This window comes from Strongylocentrotus purpuratus, unplaced genomic scaffold, assembly GCF_000002235.5.
Source record: "Strongylocentrotus purpuratus isolate Spur 01 unplaced genomic scaffold, Spur_5.0 spur5_scaffold_14, whole genome shotgun sequence".
NCBI classification, from domain to species: domain Eukaryota; kingdom Metazoa; phylum Echinodermata; class Echinoidea; order Camarodonta; family Strongylocentrotidae; genus Strongylocentrotus; species Strongylocentrotus purpuratus.
Window position 1 is genome coordinate 29,974,392 of NW_022145599.1, and position 15,823 is coordinate 29,990,214.

Genomic DNA, 15,823 nt, shown 5'->3' on the forward strand with positions numbered 1-15,823 from the left:
GGGAGGGGGGGGGGGGGGAGTAAGGGCCTGGGCGGAAGGCCCTTTCCCACCCCTCCCCCCATGCACCGATCTCCTTCTTTTCATCCTTTTCTTTTCTTCTTCCTCTTTAGCTCTCCTCTTTCCCTTTCCCTTCCCTCTGAATAGATAATAAGTTCAAGAAACTCTTTTCTCTACAAGCAATGTAAACTGTACAAAAATCCAATCATTTAAACAAATTTAGTGGAATTTATTATTTGTATATATTGGATATCGTGAAATCTTTATTTATAAATACTTGGGCTATCCAATACTAGTACACGTTTAGTTGCATTAGACCACATATAAATAATTGTTAAATTAAATATAATATTGGTGTAAATAATAGGTCTACAAACGGCGCCTCATAATCGCCAAGGCCTATCCAAATTATTACAAGGGGCGCGGCGCGCACGCGCAGGATCAAGATGAAATGAGCTAGCTATTTCAAGAGGTGCTTGATCGACCACGGCCACGTACATACGTCACTCAATCTCAACAAGCCATGTAATTGAAACAGCAATGTTGATGATATTTTTGGCAGTGAAACAGCATCGTTATTTCAAATGGTTCGTGCAAAGAAAGCACTGCTTTCGTATCGGCTCTCTGAGTCTGTGAAGGACAGCGTCTCTATTTCTCCCAGGCCAGCTGCCCTCGCCTCCCGACGGTCATTTCTCCTTCGCGGTGGTGAGGAAAAACAAGCGAGCACATGTTCGGAGCTGAGAGTGCAGTGCAGTGAGAGCTCGAGAGAGCTGAGAAGCCCCGATATTGCTGTGCTGGTGTGCTTTGATGTTGATACAGCCCTTTCATCTCGTTGATAACAAGAAGGTAGAATACTAGAAATTTCAAAATTAGTTTTTTTATAATAGTCTAGGGTCTAGATCTAATTATAATTTAGGCGCTAGGCCTAGGGTCTAGATCTAATTCAGAATCATCATGATCATAATCCATATCCATACAAAAATCAACTAGACTTCTTGTAGTCTCAAGCGCGTAGCCAGGATTTCATTTTAGGGGGGGCGGTAGTGAGCACGCAAAGCGTGCGAACCACTTAAAGAGCGCGCGAAGCGCGCTCCCTAGGGGGGTGGGTGCAGGGAGGGGGGAGTTTCCCCCCTCCCGCGCTTTGAAAGAAGACGATTCGTTGTACCTTTCTCGACTCATAATCCTTGTCTGAATTCAGTCCCTCCCCTCTCTTGCGCGAAGCTTTGACGTTTCATTAAATTATTAGAGAAAGAAGACGATTCGTTGTACCTCTCTCGACTCTTAATCCTTATCTGTATTCAGTCCCTCCCCTCTCTCACGCGAAGCTTTGACGTTTCATAAATTATTAGAGAAAGAAGACGATTCGTTGTACCTTTCTCGACTCTTAATCCTTGTCTGAATTCTGTTCCCCCCCCCCTCTCGCGCGAAGCTTTGACGTTTCATTAAATTATTAGAGAAAGAAGACGATTCGTTGTACCTTTCCCGACTCATATTTCTTAATTTTAACTCAGTTTCCCCCTTCCCGCGCGAAGCGCGGAAGCTTTGACGATTCATTGTACCGTTCTCCACTCCTTTTCCCTTTTTCTTCCTACGTCCTCTTTCTTTTTTTCTTCTCTTTCTCTCTCTTTTTTTTTTTGGCCGGAGTTTTGGGGGGGGGCGACCGCCCCCACCGCCCCCCCCTGGCTACGCGCCTGTGTAGTCTAAAGTTAGGGTCTAGAGTCTTTTTATTTGCACTGTACACTCGGCACTTGACAAGCACAAGGTACGATAATACGCCAACCGCGGACTGTACTCTAATGGAAGAAGACGAAGAAGACTAAATCTTCATCAATTGTTCCAATATAGAGTAAAGGAGCCCGTTTTCGGCCACTTAAGACAAAATCCTTTTTTTAGGACTCTTTACTTCCTATTTATTATCATTTCTTGTTCAAATCATGAAGCAAATTTTATTATTATTTAAACAAAAAAAGAATCCCAGAAAAAAAATCACGAATTGCCATGACAATATTCATTTCAATTTTCACTGTTTTGGAGCCCGTTATCGGCCGAGCGTTTCAGTTTACGGCCGCATGTACAAAGTCAATAGGAAGCGCTCGCGCGCGCCGTGCGTTTCCGCGCTGATGTACAGCACAAGCGGGCGGAACAGGTATCCCACGCCGGAGCTCCCTGGTGCTCGCCTGGCCGAAGACAGGCACAGCGGTGATCGGAAGTTGGAATCTGAATTAGACAGACATATCGTGTGTGCGTCGCGGTGTGCGGCTGCATTGATTTAATACATGCGATGAGATACTTTTGAGCTTGCGACTAGCACAAAATCGGGCTTTAAATCTGAAAAATACTTGAAATAAAGCTCATTTTATGGTACCCATAATTTTTACAGACACGCGTAAGATACTCGATTTTTCAGATTTGGGTAGCGGGACCGGCGATTACATCGCTAAAATGTGATATTTTAGGATATATTTTCCATTGCAAATGTGGTTCTTCAGTGACACTGGCATGGTATGGTATGTGTGGGATATGTGTTATGCTATTATGCGATGTATTTTAGAGTGATTTTACCTTGCATCCAACCAATCGGCCGAAAACTGGAGCTGGCCGATTACGGGCTCCTTTACTTTAATGGTCATTATTTAAAGTCCTTGGGTGGTATTCTCGAAAGCGGCCTAAGTTAAATCAGTGGCCTAAACCTGGTTTAAACCATGGACTATCTTTTTTGCTATTCTCGAAGGTGGCCTAAAGATAAGCCAGGCTTAAATACGTCATAGTTCGGCCTAACTTTAGGCCGCTCAGAGGGCAGGTTTAAATACGTCATAGTTCGGCCTAACTTCGCGTGACGTCACTTTTTAGTTAAATCGACTGTCCGCGGAGAGTGAACGGTAAGTTTTGCATTTGAATTTCTATATTTGATAACAATTTACACTCTTTTGTATGGATAAGCGCTCATGAAAGTTACACCAGCTAATAAAGTATTTTTGTTACTTTCATGTTGCTGTACTGGTGATAATCTAAAATGCTTTTAACTGAATAAATTTGGGGGAAACTTGGTAAATGTTCACAGTGTTCGCAGAGCAGTCCCATACGTGCAAATAATTGTCGGTTAAAATTTTCATTTCCTGAGATTGAGCAATTTCTTACCGGGTAATTTTTTCTTGGCACTATTGTACTTTCGTACGCTTATACCACCTTATAACATCACCTTAAAAATATCATTGCTAGACGTAGAAACTACTTTTATAGTGGATTTTCGAGACGCTGTTGCCTAAAAGTGGACTAGCACTAGGCCTAAATCTAGATCTAGCTGTCTCTTTCGTTCGTTAGCCTCTGATTTGGTCGGCTCCTCTCTTTCAGGAGCCGATCCTACCCAAATCAGAGGCTAACGAACGAAAGAGACAGAAATTTCGGTCTGTTATCACCTCTGCCTGAGCTGCAGTGCTAGTTGTGGCTGTTGGTGCGATCATTTCCTACAGGATGATGATGATTTTCATAACCACCCCCAAGAAAACATTTTAAAAAAAATGTTAGGCCTACTAGACCTAGACCTCTAGCCGGCTCTAGACTAGATCTTAATTTCATCAATGAGAGTCTAGTCTAGACAGGTCTAATACAAATTGAAAGGAAATGGACAGAAGCTTCCTTTTTTGACATAGGTCTACATTTGCTGATAATGTTACAGTAGTTTAGGCTTATAATACTTGTTAGTAAACTAGACGTCTACAGAGAAATTGTAATTTCTTATCAAATATCAACATATTTTTTCATCTTGATTTTCTGCTATTTCAGGTTCTTTTCAATTGATGCATGGGGATGGAGAAAAAAAAAGGCCTCTCCCAAGCTATGGTGTCCCGCCTTGTGAAGTCCATCTCAATAGCCATTGCCAGGAGATGGGAGCAATACATCACAATTCCTTCAGCAAGAGAGGCAGTCCTGCAGAGTGCAGACCCAACATGAATTGTATAATTACTGCCATTTCCCTGTCGTTAATATGGTCGGTGCAATTGATTGCACCCACATAGGCATCTCCAAGCCAGTTGGCCCAACACCAGTTATTTCCTGAACAGGAAAAAATAGATACTCCATTTTTCTTGGAAAGTCTGCTGGTGAGTAAAGCTGTAATTACGCCTAAATTTTGTAAACTAAATCATGTTTATACAATTTGTATTAAAAAGATCTGCTGAATTTATGAATCTGCAGATGTGTCTACAGGTGCATTATGAAGTGATTTAAAATTGTTTTGTCTGATAAATGTAGGTGCAATCTACACTCAAACTTTTATTCATTTTACATGGGCACGAGCTAATATTTCAGCTCGATTGCCATGGCTACCAGTCATTCCTGACAGTGACAGCTTGGCCTAGACTTTTGGGCAGAACTATCTGAAAATAAGACACAAATAATCAACAGTTGATTAACTACTTTCAAATTTGGGTCAGAAGAAAATTCAAACCTACCACTAACAATTCTGGAACAAATAAGACTTAGAGACCTACAGACTACAGTACAGTGCAGTAAATTTTACTTTTACTTTTTCCCCTTTCACGAAGCTCATTTTGGGAGATAACATAAACAAAGACAATCTTTGGTCTAATGTTAGATTAAACTGAAATGGAAAAGTTGGGCTCTAACGATTAGGGCCTTGTAAAATCTCCATTCCAGGCTGCGTTTACATCTAGGTTAGGCCAACTGTCGGCTCGTTATCTAAGTAAGATGTAGACTTGATTTCAGGAAAGAGACTAACTTCGCTATAGACTTGAACTACTTAGGGCTTTCTTAGGCCATGACATGGCAAGTACAACTTGGTGCAAGCACATTTATGAGATAGTACTGCAAGAATGTGTATGTTTGTTCTTGATTTAAAAGAGATACCGGTAGTCATTCTGTAAATCAATGATTACTAGTAACTGAGTGGGGAGGGGGTGCCTAGCCACTGCCTACATGAAAGGCGCCTTAAGTTTTTTTTTAAAGTTAGAATATTATTGACACTATAACTAAGACCAATTATCAATGGAGTAGATCTTTGATATTTTAATGAGGTCTAAACCTTTTTATTTTTGTTTCAGGATGATGTTTTTCTTCAGTAAAATAAATGAAGGCAAATTCCCTGATAACTGAGACAAATTCAGAGAGAGGAAGGAAACTACTGAGCTGCTGAATTTCTGACAGGTAGGCTGTACGAATAAGTTGTTGTTTGTATGCCCAGGTACTTCAAGGATGGCATTTGTTCATTCACATTTTTCCATCAATACTTTCATTTACTTGATTAATATGCACTCCACTTTTACCACAATGTACATGCAAGACCTTTTTAATGTTTAACAGAAATAGGTTTCAATGTGCTTCCTTTCATTCTTTTCTCTTTTCATTCAACAGACATACTTGCAAGGACTATGAAGTTCTACTTAGCCTCTTCAATGAACCAGACTCCATCTGCTGTAACTGTGACTGCATAGGGATCAAAACCTGTGTATTATAATCCTCATAACATGAAGCTATGGTAACAAACAAGCAACCATTGATAAAAAGCCTGATATGTCCTTGTTGTGTGTGTGAACCACAAAGCAACCATCACTCATAAGGATGTTTTATGTACATCAGATGTTCATTGTTTCACTGGAAAAATTGTGATTTTGAATCATTTAAAGGGAAAGTCCACCCCCAAAATAAGTTTGTTTCGATAGAGGCAGAATAATAAGAAAATCAGGTGAGTGAAAGTTTGAGCAAATTCTGAATGAAAATAAGAAAGTTATGAATTATTGAAGTTGTGATCAATCAAATACAAATTGGCAACTCTGTGACTTATCATACGAGCTCTCCTTCATTTGCTTTGTGCATACTATTCCATAAAATCATGTTTTCTTCGTTATTGATGACGGAATATATATTTGTTCCTTGCAGGGGGAGTATAGAAACATATTTGCAATTATTATATTTAGGGTGCATGTATGGTTGAAATTTTTCTTGAGGGAAAATGAAAATTTTAGATTTTTTTAGTACTGAGCAAATGGAAGTTGAGCTCGCATGATACGTCATAGAGTTGCCAATTTGTGTTTGATTGATCACAACTTCAATAATTCATAACTTTCTTATTTTCATTCAGAATTTGCTCAAACTTTCACTCACCTGATTTTCTTATTATTCTGCCTCTATCGAAACAAACTTATTTTTGGGGTGGACTTTCCCTTTAAGAAATCATGTTTTATAATGCGTTTTATAATATAGTGCAAGTCATGATATAACAGATTCCCTGCAAAAGAAACACGGCTCAAAAGTAGACTAAGCTTTGTTTTTAAAAAATGGGAGAAATTAGTGTAACAAATACATAACATTTAATTCTAATAGTTTCAAGTAGCAGATTATGAGGCTATTGGAGCTTAATATTTGACCTTCAATTTTATAATCGTATTCATCGTGAATTACTATCTTTTCTGTTTTAAGAAAAATAAATAAATTGAACATAATTGTTGATATGTTATATACAATATTCCTTTCATATCTTTTGATTTTAAGTGTGCATACTGTTGGGTTCATTGAATTATACGTGGAAAAGTCTTGAAATAGAACAGTGAGAGAACAGAGAGCGAGCGAGAGAGAGAGAGATAGAGTAAAAGAGAAAGGGAACCAAATGAGAAAGAACAATTTAATGGTGAGAGAAATAAACAATGATGTGAGATAGTGTGTGCGTGTGTGAGAGAGAGAGAGATGGAGATAGGAAGAAAGAGTTGGGGGGGGGGGGTACAGTGCCCCCTTTTTCAAATGCCCATTTTTATATAGGAAAGTTCCCTTTTAACTTTGTAAGAAGTGCCCCTTTTTCCATAGGTAAAGTGCCCCTTCCCCTTTTCACCTCTGATAAGTGCTCCTTTAATTTTGACACGGGCCCCTTTTCCTTTGACAAGTTTCCATTTCCTTTGCAATAAGTGCCCCTTTTCACTTTTGAGAAGTGCCCCTTCACCTCTGATAATTGCCCTATTTAAATCTGAGAGGTGCCCCTATTAACAAAATTATCGGTGCCCCTTTTCTTTCAACAAATGCACATTTCCTTTATTATAAGTGCCTCTTTTTCATTCTCATAAGTGCCCCTTTTAAAATATGTTCAATGCCCCTTTTCAGGTGCGATATGTGACCCTTTTCACCTCTGATAATTTCCCTTTTAACAATGATACAATTCCAGCAAGTGCCCTTTTTGTTGGTGCTGCCCCCCGCTTTGGAAGTCGCTCCGCCGTCCCTGGACGTCATATTGCTCAAGTTGTCGAGGTGATGCATCCTCTCCACACTGCGCACATTCATTGTCTTAGCCCATTGTCTTAGTCCATTGTGACGTCATATTGCTCAAGTTGTCGAGGTGATGCATCCTCTCCACACTGCGCGCATCCATTGTCTTAGTGCATTGTGACGTCGCAGCTTCGGTACTGAGCATGTGCAGAAACCGTAACCATGGTGAATAATCCATGGACTAAGTTAGGCCAGGTTTAAACCATGGATCAGTTAGGCCACCTTTCGAGAAATGAAAATGACTTAGGTCAGCGGCCCAAGTTAAGCCTGGCCTAACTAAACCACGGTTTAAATTAGGCCAGGTTTAACTTAGGCCGCTTTCGAGAATACCACCCCTTATGTTTCTTAGATCTACCCTGATTATTACCCTGTTTCTTATCTTTTAAAAAATATTTAAAAGAAGACATATTTATAATAGACTTTCTCACAGGTTTCACTGTAAATTGTTGCACATTACAATTGCATACCGTAAAGCGTATTGACGGTGAGGTGTAGAGGCGCACGCGTGCGTGAAGTTAGGGACCGTAATGATAAATTACTCACATGAATCTAATCAGTAGGGGCGCTGGTCCGAGAATAAGGATCGACTTCATAAACGAGGATCGTCTCAGTAAACACCGACCAATGCGTCCTCAAAAATAAGGATCATTTTCATATTTTGATCGGCACATTGGTGATACAAAAAACGGATTCCCTGATGATTTTCTTGATGCATTTTACATTGCCTTTGTATAGAGACCTTCACATTATGAGCAATAAATCCTTGGGAAGGCGGACAACCCATAAAAGTAGACAGTGAACTAGGGTTATGTTCCCCAGGGAATCTATTTTGGCATCGCTAGCGGGCGGTTCGGTAACCCGAAACCCGCAGAGTGCCGATGAAAAAAAATGTCCGCGAAAATGCAGGCCATCCTCATTTTTGAGGATGCATCGTGTCAGCGTTTATGAGGACGATCCTCGTTCTCGGACCAGCGCCCCTACTGCTAATGAGGATCTGAGATTACAGTCTCTATCTTCAGTCATGCTCACACCCCATCGTTGGCCATTAAAAAAAAATTACTTTGTGAACACTGATTTTCCTGCTTTTGACTCGCATCGACAGTGTAATTTAAATGGGAACATTTATATAATCTTTGCATCACCCACAGAGCAAAGTGATGAACCTACAAGGCAAGATGAGAAACTTCTTGGACCTCACGACTTTCTGCTATTGCCACACTTATGAGGACACAGGAGGAAATTCTCTGGTTCAAGGAAGGCATGGTGCTGGCTAGGCTGGGACTCGATCATGATATAGATGTCTTGCGTCTCTCATTACAGATCCACAGGTATGTTTAAAGATCTTTGGATGTAGCGATTGCTTCTCAATTTATTCTCATATGTGTTCAGATATTCTTAGATGCACTACATGTAGAACAGTATCATTAATCGCTACACTGGATGAAGTTGCAAATTCATTCCATTTTACTTGGAGTGAAAGTTTTGGAGTTAAAACCCTTCTGGCTCTCAATAATCGGCAGACCACAAGTTGATAGGTAACCATAGACGTGCTGGAAAACAATTCATGAATATATGAATTGAATTTTTTCATGGATCTAACTCCATACATTTTTCCTTGTCCTTCCACAGATTCTGTATTGCAGAAGTAACAAGAGAGCACTCACTCCTAGGCATGCCTACATCATTCCGAGTCCAGAATCTACTGCTGGCTCTCTGATCCCTAGTGCACTGTCTTCATGGATACCCCAGCAGATCCTTGTCATGCACGTCTCTTTGTTGTGAGTTTTTGATAAACTTTTCGTAAACTATGCGATATTGAAACAAAAATATACATGGTCATCAGAGTACTTTTTGAAGCACAAGATGTGTTGATAAATCTGGTTGGCTAAAATCCTCAATACAAAATCATATTTTCTCCTGAGCTAGAATGATTAATTCCCTCTGTGCATTGAGGAGAGAAAATAATGGTGTGAAGCAGATCAAAAGATTTGCTCCCATTGATTGTTGTAATGAAACCATTAAATTGGCATTTTTTAATGATATTTTGAATTCATTACCATATTTCTTTTATAATGAATTTAAAAAATCTTTTCGTACATTACTGAGCAAATTGTGTTGGGTCTATTGCTTTTTTTTAATGTTTCAACATCTTGAAAGATATGTTTTGTCACAATAGCCACAATACAAAAGATAATGCATAATAAAACAGTTTCTCGTATGTTGGCTTTGAGTTTGACATTTACCCCTTTCTTCATACGTTCATTTTGCTTTCACAATACTTACAGTTATCTCGACATCATGATTCTGAAGAGTTGCATTGCTGCAAAAACAATGTTGCCCCAAGGAGAGAGTTTCCTACATCCACTTGAGAAACTGAAACTAAAGATTTAAGCTGCCCATGGGTATTCTACTCCCAATATTTGCAACATGCTTTTTAAAGAATCTGCACATCTGAACGTGAAGTTGCCCAACCGAGGGATACTAGTGTCCATGATCAGAGCTTGAGAAACAGATCCTTTCATACTTGAGGAACAGTACAATATCAAAGTATAGCTGGTAATCTGAACATTTGAAATTTGGTCGGCAGAGGGGTGCAAGTATTCAAGTGATGCAGAGAATATTTGCAATGGCAGCAGGGCAGTGCATCCATCGTCACTCCTCACATCGTTTCCAGAATGAGGATCACAAGTATTCAAGGGATGCAGAGAACATTGGAAACGGCAGCAGGACAGAGCATCAATCATCACTCCTCACATCGTTTCCAGAATGAAGATCACAACTATTCACTAGATGCAATGAACATTGGTAATGGCAGCAGGGCAGAGCATCCATCGTCGCCCCTCACATAGTCTCCAGAATGAGGATCGCAAGTATTCAAGGGATGCATAGAACATTGGCAATGGTAGCAGGGCAGAGCATCCATTGTCATTACCTTACATCGTTTCCAGAATGAGGATCACAAGAGAGGTTTGGCTGTCTTGTTTGTGTCGTAGCCATGATTGATGGTTGTGAAGTTGTGGCGATGAGTCTGTGTTTACATTTCCAAATCATATGTAGAAACTTTTGCATTGTATAGGTAAATAGGTATTTTATTTCATTTTTCATTGTGTTGTAGGGTGCGACTAAGGCCTAGTGTAACTGCTAGATTTAATTTAATTTGGGGTATTTTTCTGATGGTTTTAAAATTATTACTGGTATGTTTTGATCCATCATTGATAATCTAAAACATTGCTCAGAAAAATGAAATATCAGAACATGTAGATATTCCCCCCCCCCCCCAAAAAAAAGAAGCAAAGAATTACAAGACAACATCTTGCTCAAGAGAGTGACTCAATGCTCAATAATGAAAAATGATAAGTTTTGATTGAATTATTAGCTGAAATTGTAAATGATTGTCTATGCATCTAAACATACATTCCAAAAATATTCAGCCCCAAAATAATGGCGTATAGTTGTATGCTTCAAAAAGCGCATTCATATTGTTGGTGCACCTCAAGAGTGTGGTTATCTGATATTTGCTTCTGCAACATTTGCTCTGGGCTTTATTATTTTACATGGTGGTTTTAACATAGTGTTGGAACCAGGTTAGAGGTCAAGAATTTGGAATGTGTTTAAACAAAAATTGTTCTTGAGCAGCTGTCGTAAAATCCAGAAAGGCAAAAATATTCTCGTGAGATATGGGATACACCAAGGAGGGCAAACATTATTGCCCCATTACCCCCACTCCTTCCGTAAAGATCCCTCGCCCCCCCCCCCCCAAAAAAAAAGGGCAAAATTGATAATGTTATTAACATAATTGAATAATTTGGTATATAAAAATATCAAATAGATGAAGAGTTTCACCAACTGTGGATTATACCTAGCTGTAAAAGTCCTGATAAGTTTTTCTTTCTGTGTTTCTGGTTTGTGTGTTGAACGTCTTTGTATGATTCCAGTGTGTTTGTGTATGACCATGTGATATGATCTGAATACTGTTGTTGTTTTGGTCTATAGGCATTTATCATTTAGGAGTGAATATCTAAGCCTCTTCTGTTCGGATCTTTTTCCTTTCAAATTAGATTTTAATACTTTAGTTTTAATATAAAGATTAGGATAAATTAGATTCTTAAAAGTTACACTCTATTTTTTTAAAAGTTGAAGTGTTCAGTGGCTGACGAGCAAAAGGCCTATCGGCTATATTGGACGTCCAAGGACCAACTCAGACACAGTACGTTGTGACAAGTTTCTCAACTCGGCCTAATGCTGAGCCTAGGCCCTCTGACGTCCACCATTAAGTCTAGACGTCTCCACCGCATTTCTTCAAGATTTGTCCCAAAACCAATAAAAAACATATAATATACATGAAGATTCTAAACGTTAATATAGGCAGTTCTCTCTTCTCTTCTTTAGTACTTTTCTACTTTTTTTCTTCTTTCCCTCTTCTTCTTCTTCATGTATCACTCACTATAAAAAAGCGAAACATCTTGAGCTTGAATAATTAAGTGCGGTGCAAAGTGGTTAGTATGGGTACAGGTGTACCCTTTTAGCTCTAGATACAAAGTTGACCAGAGCCTGTTGGTGGTTAATGTCTGTGGAATTTAGTATTGGGATTGCTATTTTGTTTTCTATGCCAGATTCTGTAATAAGCATGGCTCTCTATAAGGAAGAGATAGCACTTGCATACGAAATGGCTAACTGTTTCTTTTTCCGTGCTCACAGTCCAGTCTCATGTTCATTTAACCTAAAGTTCCCCATTCTTACCAGCTAATCTTACTCAAAGCCTAGACCTATTGAATAAGATCTAAATGGACAAACAAATTTCTGCTCTTTTTTTAAACCTACATGTAGATACCAAAAAATGAGATCTTCTGCAGACTTATTAAAGTATTTAGCTCTATATTTCAATGATAGCTCTTTGGTTATGTGTGAGTGAACTACATGTAGACCATGTTGCTTGCATTGTTTTTTTAAAGTCTATTGTCTCTGGGTTCGGCTGTGTCTATTTTGGAATATTTATATGCCCAGTCATGCTAAGTAGTCATTTTGATGGAGACAAACTTGCTTGCACGCAGATATATTTTTAGGCAAGTTGGGCAAGTAATGAAAAATCTTTGACGTAATCGCAGTACCATGCCAAAAGATCTGATTTTATATTATATTTATGCATAGGATGGCATGTTGTAGACTACTGGCCTGGCCACTGTTTTCGACAGCTCTAGAACTGGTGTTGCTTTCAATTGAAAAAAAAACCCTGTTAAATCCATCCTTCAAGAAGTGGCATCTTCTTTCTACGTTCCATCAAGAGCTTCAAATATCTTTCTAATGTTACTAATACTCTGCAGATGAAAAGAGATGGACTTAAATGTGTTTTTTTAATACAAAGTCATTTATGTTCATATTCACTAGCAAACGGAACTCCAAGATTACGTGCTGAGTTTGCTGATATTACATCTGAATGACCTATTTGAATGGAATTTGTGTAGTGATTTTCTAAGTTTTTCATTGTTTTCCATACCTTTTACAAAATTCATATCTCCCTTATTAGTTATTTGATTTTAATCAAATTTTTGTTGCTCTGTTTCTCTGCACCATCCGGTTCTTCTCTAGTGACACTGCTATTGTCTTCACTTTCCTGTTTAAATGTTCATGTCTTCATGCTCTGTTGAAACACTGCTCACACGTTCACTTTCTTCTTCAACATCCATAATTCCCTGCTCTGCGTGATCATCATCGGAAACAACAGTTTTTACCTCATCTTCCTTTTCAAGATTCAATATCATTTTATTTTATTGGTCCGTGCATGCAAACATTACATAGAAATTTTGCTTCCAATGGCTTTTTTGACAGGGAAAGTACAAATAATAGAAAATACAGTATAACATTTAACAATAGAAAACTCTGCGATGTCATTAGGAGAAATATGATTTCATCCAATCCCTTTCCTGCAAACTCTCTGATTCAACCCTTTTCTGCTGCCAGGTGGAAACATGAGCAACTTGCACAACATCAAGTGGGAAGGGGTACATGTAGTACTGTCTGTGGATCGTAATATGTCCCAGAAAAGATGCCAATTGGTCCATTTCATGTTCTTTTAAGCGATGGCACTTGGGACATAATTGCCAAGTGTTTCCTTAATCTCGTGGAGGTGAGTGGATGAGGTCTTTCTGAAGTTGAAGTTGAAATTGAAGTTTGAAGTTTATTAACAACAACAAAATGTATGTACATCATAAAACAAAGTATGCAAGGCAAAACAATAAAAAACAAACTGTACATACTACATAATGTACAAAACAATGAATTACTGCTTAAGCTTAATTAATGCTTACATAAGACACATTTATACAAAAGTTCCAAGTTGTTGCTAGACCCCAACAATCACACAACTACACTCACAAAACAGAAAAAACATTGAAAACTCAAAATAAATACCTTTGATTCCTTCGTCAAGGACAAATTCCTGCCCTTCATGGTGCCCTTGACGAGCATCACTTTTTTGCGCAATGGCAACGCCAACAAATCTTTCCTGACCTGCTCTTCTGGGAAGTGGCAATAGACGGCCACTGGCTCGTTTCCCCCGACTCCAACACGAGCCCAAACACATGCGGCTCCTTGCCTCGTGGTCTTCGTATTTCAAATTGTTCCACAACACAAACCTTGAAAATACCAGGCATGATGGCTGGAAAACACACGGCACTCAACTTAAAAATAAAAAACTCTAACAAAAGTGAAAGAAATACGGAAATAACAACTAAAAACAGCTAAGCCCTGGCATAAAATCTTCAGTCACACAAAACACTATCAGAAAACAGAAATTACATAGAAAACTAAAACTCAAAATAAATACCTTGGATTCCTTCGTTAAGGACAGGTTTCGACCCTTCATGGTGCCCTTGGCGAACATAACCTTCTTTCTTAATGGCAACGCCAAGAGATCTTTGGCCACCTGGTGTTCAGGAAAGTGGCAATAAACAGCCACTGGCTCCGACTCCCCCGACTCCAACACGAGCCCAAACACATGCGGCTCCTTGCCTTGTGGTCTTCATATTTCAAATTGTTCCACAACACAAACCTTGAAAATACCAGGCATGATGGCTGGAAAACGCACGGCACTCAACTTAAAAATAGATAACTCCAACAAAAGTAACTCCAACAAAAGTAACAGAAAAACGGAAATAACAACTAAAAACAACTGAGCCCGGGCATAAAATGTTTAGACACAAGAAAACACAATCGGAAAGCTACCGCAATAAGGGTATGGAAGGCTGAATGAACTTCAAATATATCACACCTCTGATCCCTAAAACACACAAACACACAATGGTGATGAAAATTTAGTTTCATTAACAATATCATCATTTAAAACATCAACACAACCAAAACTATAGTAAACGTGACATCAAGGCAATGAATCATGGCTTGGATGATCTTCTTCTTCACACTTTCAAAGGCATGAAGAGGTCTAGCATTAATTTCTTTGTTAAGGACAAATTTCTGCCCTTCATGGTGCCCTTGGCGAGTATCACCTTTTTCTGCAATGGCAACGCCAACAGATCTTTCGCGACCTGCTCCTCAGGAAAGTGGCAATACATGGCCACTGGCTCTGCTTCCCCCGACTCCAACACAAGCCCAAACAAAAAACTCAAAATAAATACCTTTGATTCCTTCGTTAAGGATAGGTTTCGACCCTTCATGGTGCCCTTGGCGAGCATAACCTTCTTCCTTAATGGCAACGCCAAGAGATCTTTGGCCACCTGCTCTTCAGAAAAGTGGCAATAAACTGCCACTGGCTCCGACTCCCCCGACTCCAACACGAGCCCAAACACATGCGGCTCCTTGCCTCGTGGTCTTCGTATTTCAAATTGTTCCACAACACAAACCTTGAAAATACCAGGCATGATGGATGGAAAACACACGGCACTCAACTTAAAAATAAATAACTCTAACAAAAGTAACAGAAAAACAGAAATAACAACTAAAAACAACTGAAAACAACCAGGCCTGATAAAAACCCGATTTAAATCGGTTTCCCGATTTTTTTATTTTTTCCCGACTTTTTCCCGATTTTTTTTTTCTTCCTGATTTAAAAAAAAAAAAAAAAAAAAAAATCCAGATTTTTTTTTTTTTTTTTTTTTTTACCAATTTTTTTTTTCTTCCCTTTTTTAACCTGATTTTCCCGATTTCCCCTTTATCTTCTCTATTCTTTCCTATTTAGCCCTATTTTTTTCCCAATTTTCTTACACGAAAGGGGGGAATGTTGTTAGATGCCATTTTTTTCCCCGCGAATCCTCTTCTTTTTTTTTACTCACGGGGGGCGTGGTTGAGGGGAAAACAAAAAACCTATTTTTTTTTTAGTGCTCACTATCACCCCTGAACAACTGAGCCCTGGCATAAAATCTTCAGTCACACAAAACGCTATCAGAAAACAGAAATTACATAAAAAACTAAAACTCAAAACAAATACCTTGGATTCCTTCGTTAAGGCGAGCATAACCTTCTTCCTTAATGGTAACGCCAAGAGATCTTTGGCCACCTGCTCTTCAGGAAAGTGGCAATAAACAGCCACTGGCTCTGACTCCCC

The 15,823-nt window shown here is 39.0% G+C and overlaps 2 long non-coding RNA genes across 3 annotated transcripts; both read left to right on the forward strand.

The window, feature by feature from the left end:
• The first annotated feature begins 816 nt into the window (after positions 1 to 816).
• On the forward strand, positions 817 to 15,227 carry LOC105443080. Of its 2 annotated transcripts, XR_004064008.1 has the most exons (5): positions 817 to 843; positions 8,415 to 8,594; positions 8,896 to 9,044; positions 9,552 to 14,113; positions 14,922 to 15,227. It is a non-coding gene; the product is annotated as an uncharacterized LOC105443080 (long non-coding RNA). The 2 variants fall into 2 exon arrangements; XR_004064007.1 differs by lacking the exon at positions 14,922 to 15,227 and having other exon boundaries at positions 9,552 to 14,385.
• Positions 2,623 to 5,646, forward strand: LOC115918186. The gene is made up of 3 exons (XR_004064009.1): positions 2,623 to 4,097; positions 5,058 to 5,160; positions 5,368 to 5,646. It is a non-coding gene; the product is annotated as an uncharacterized LOC115918186 (long non-coding RNA).
• Positions 15,228 to 15,823: the final 596 nt, after the last annotated feature.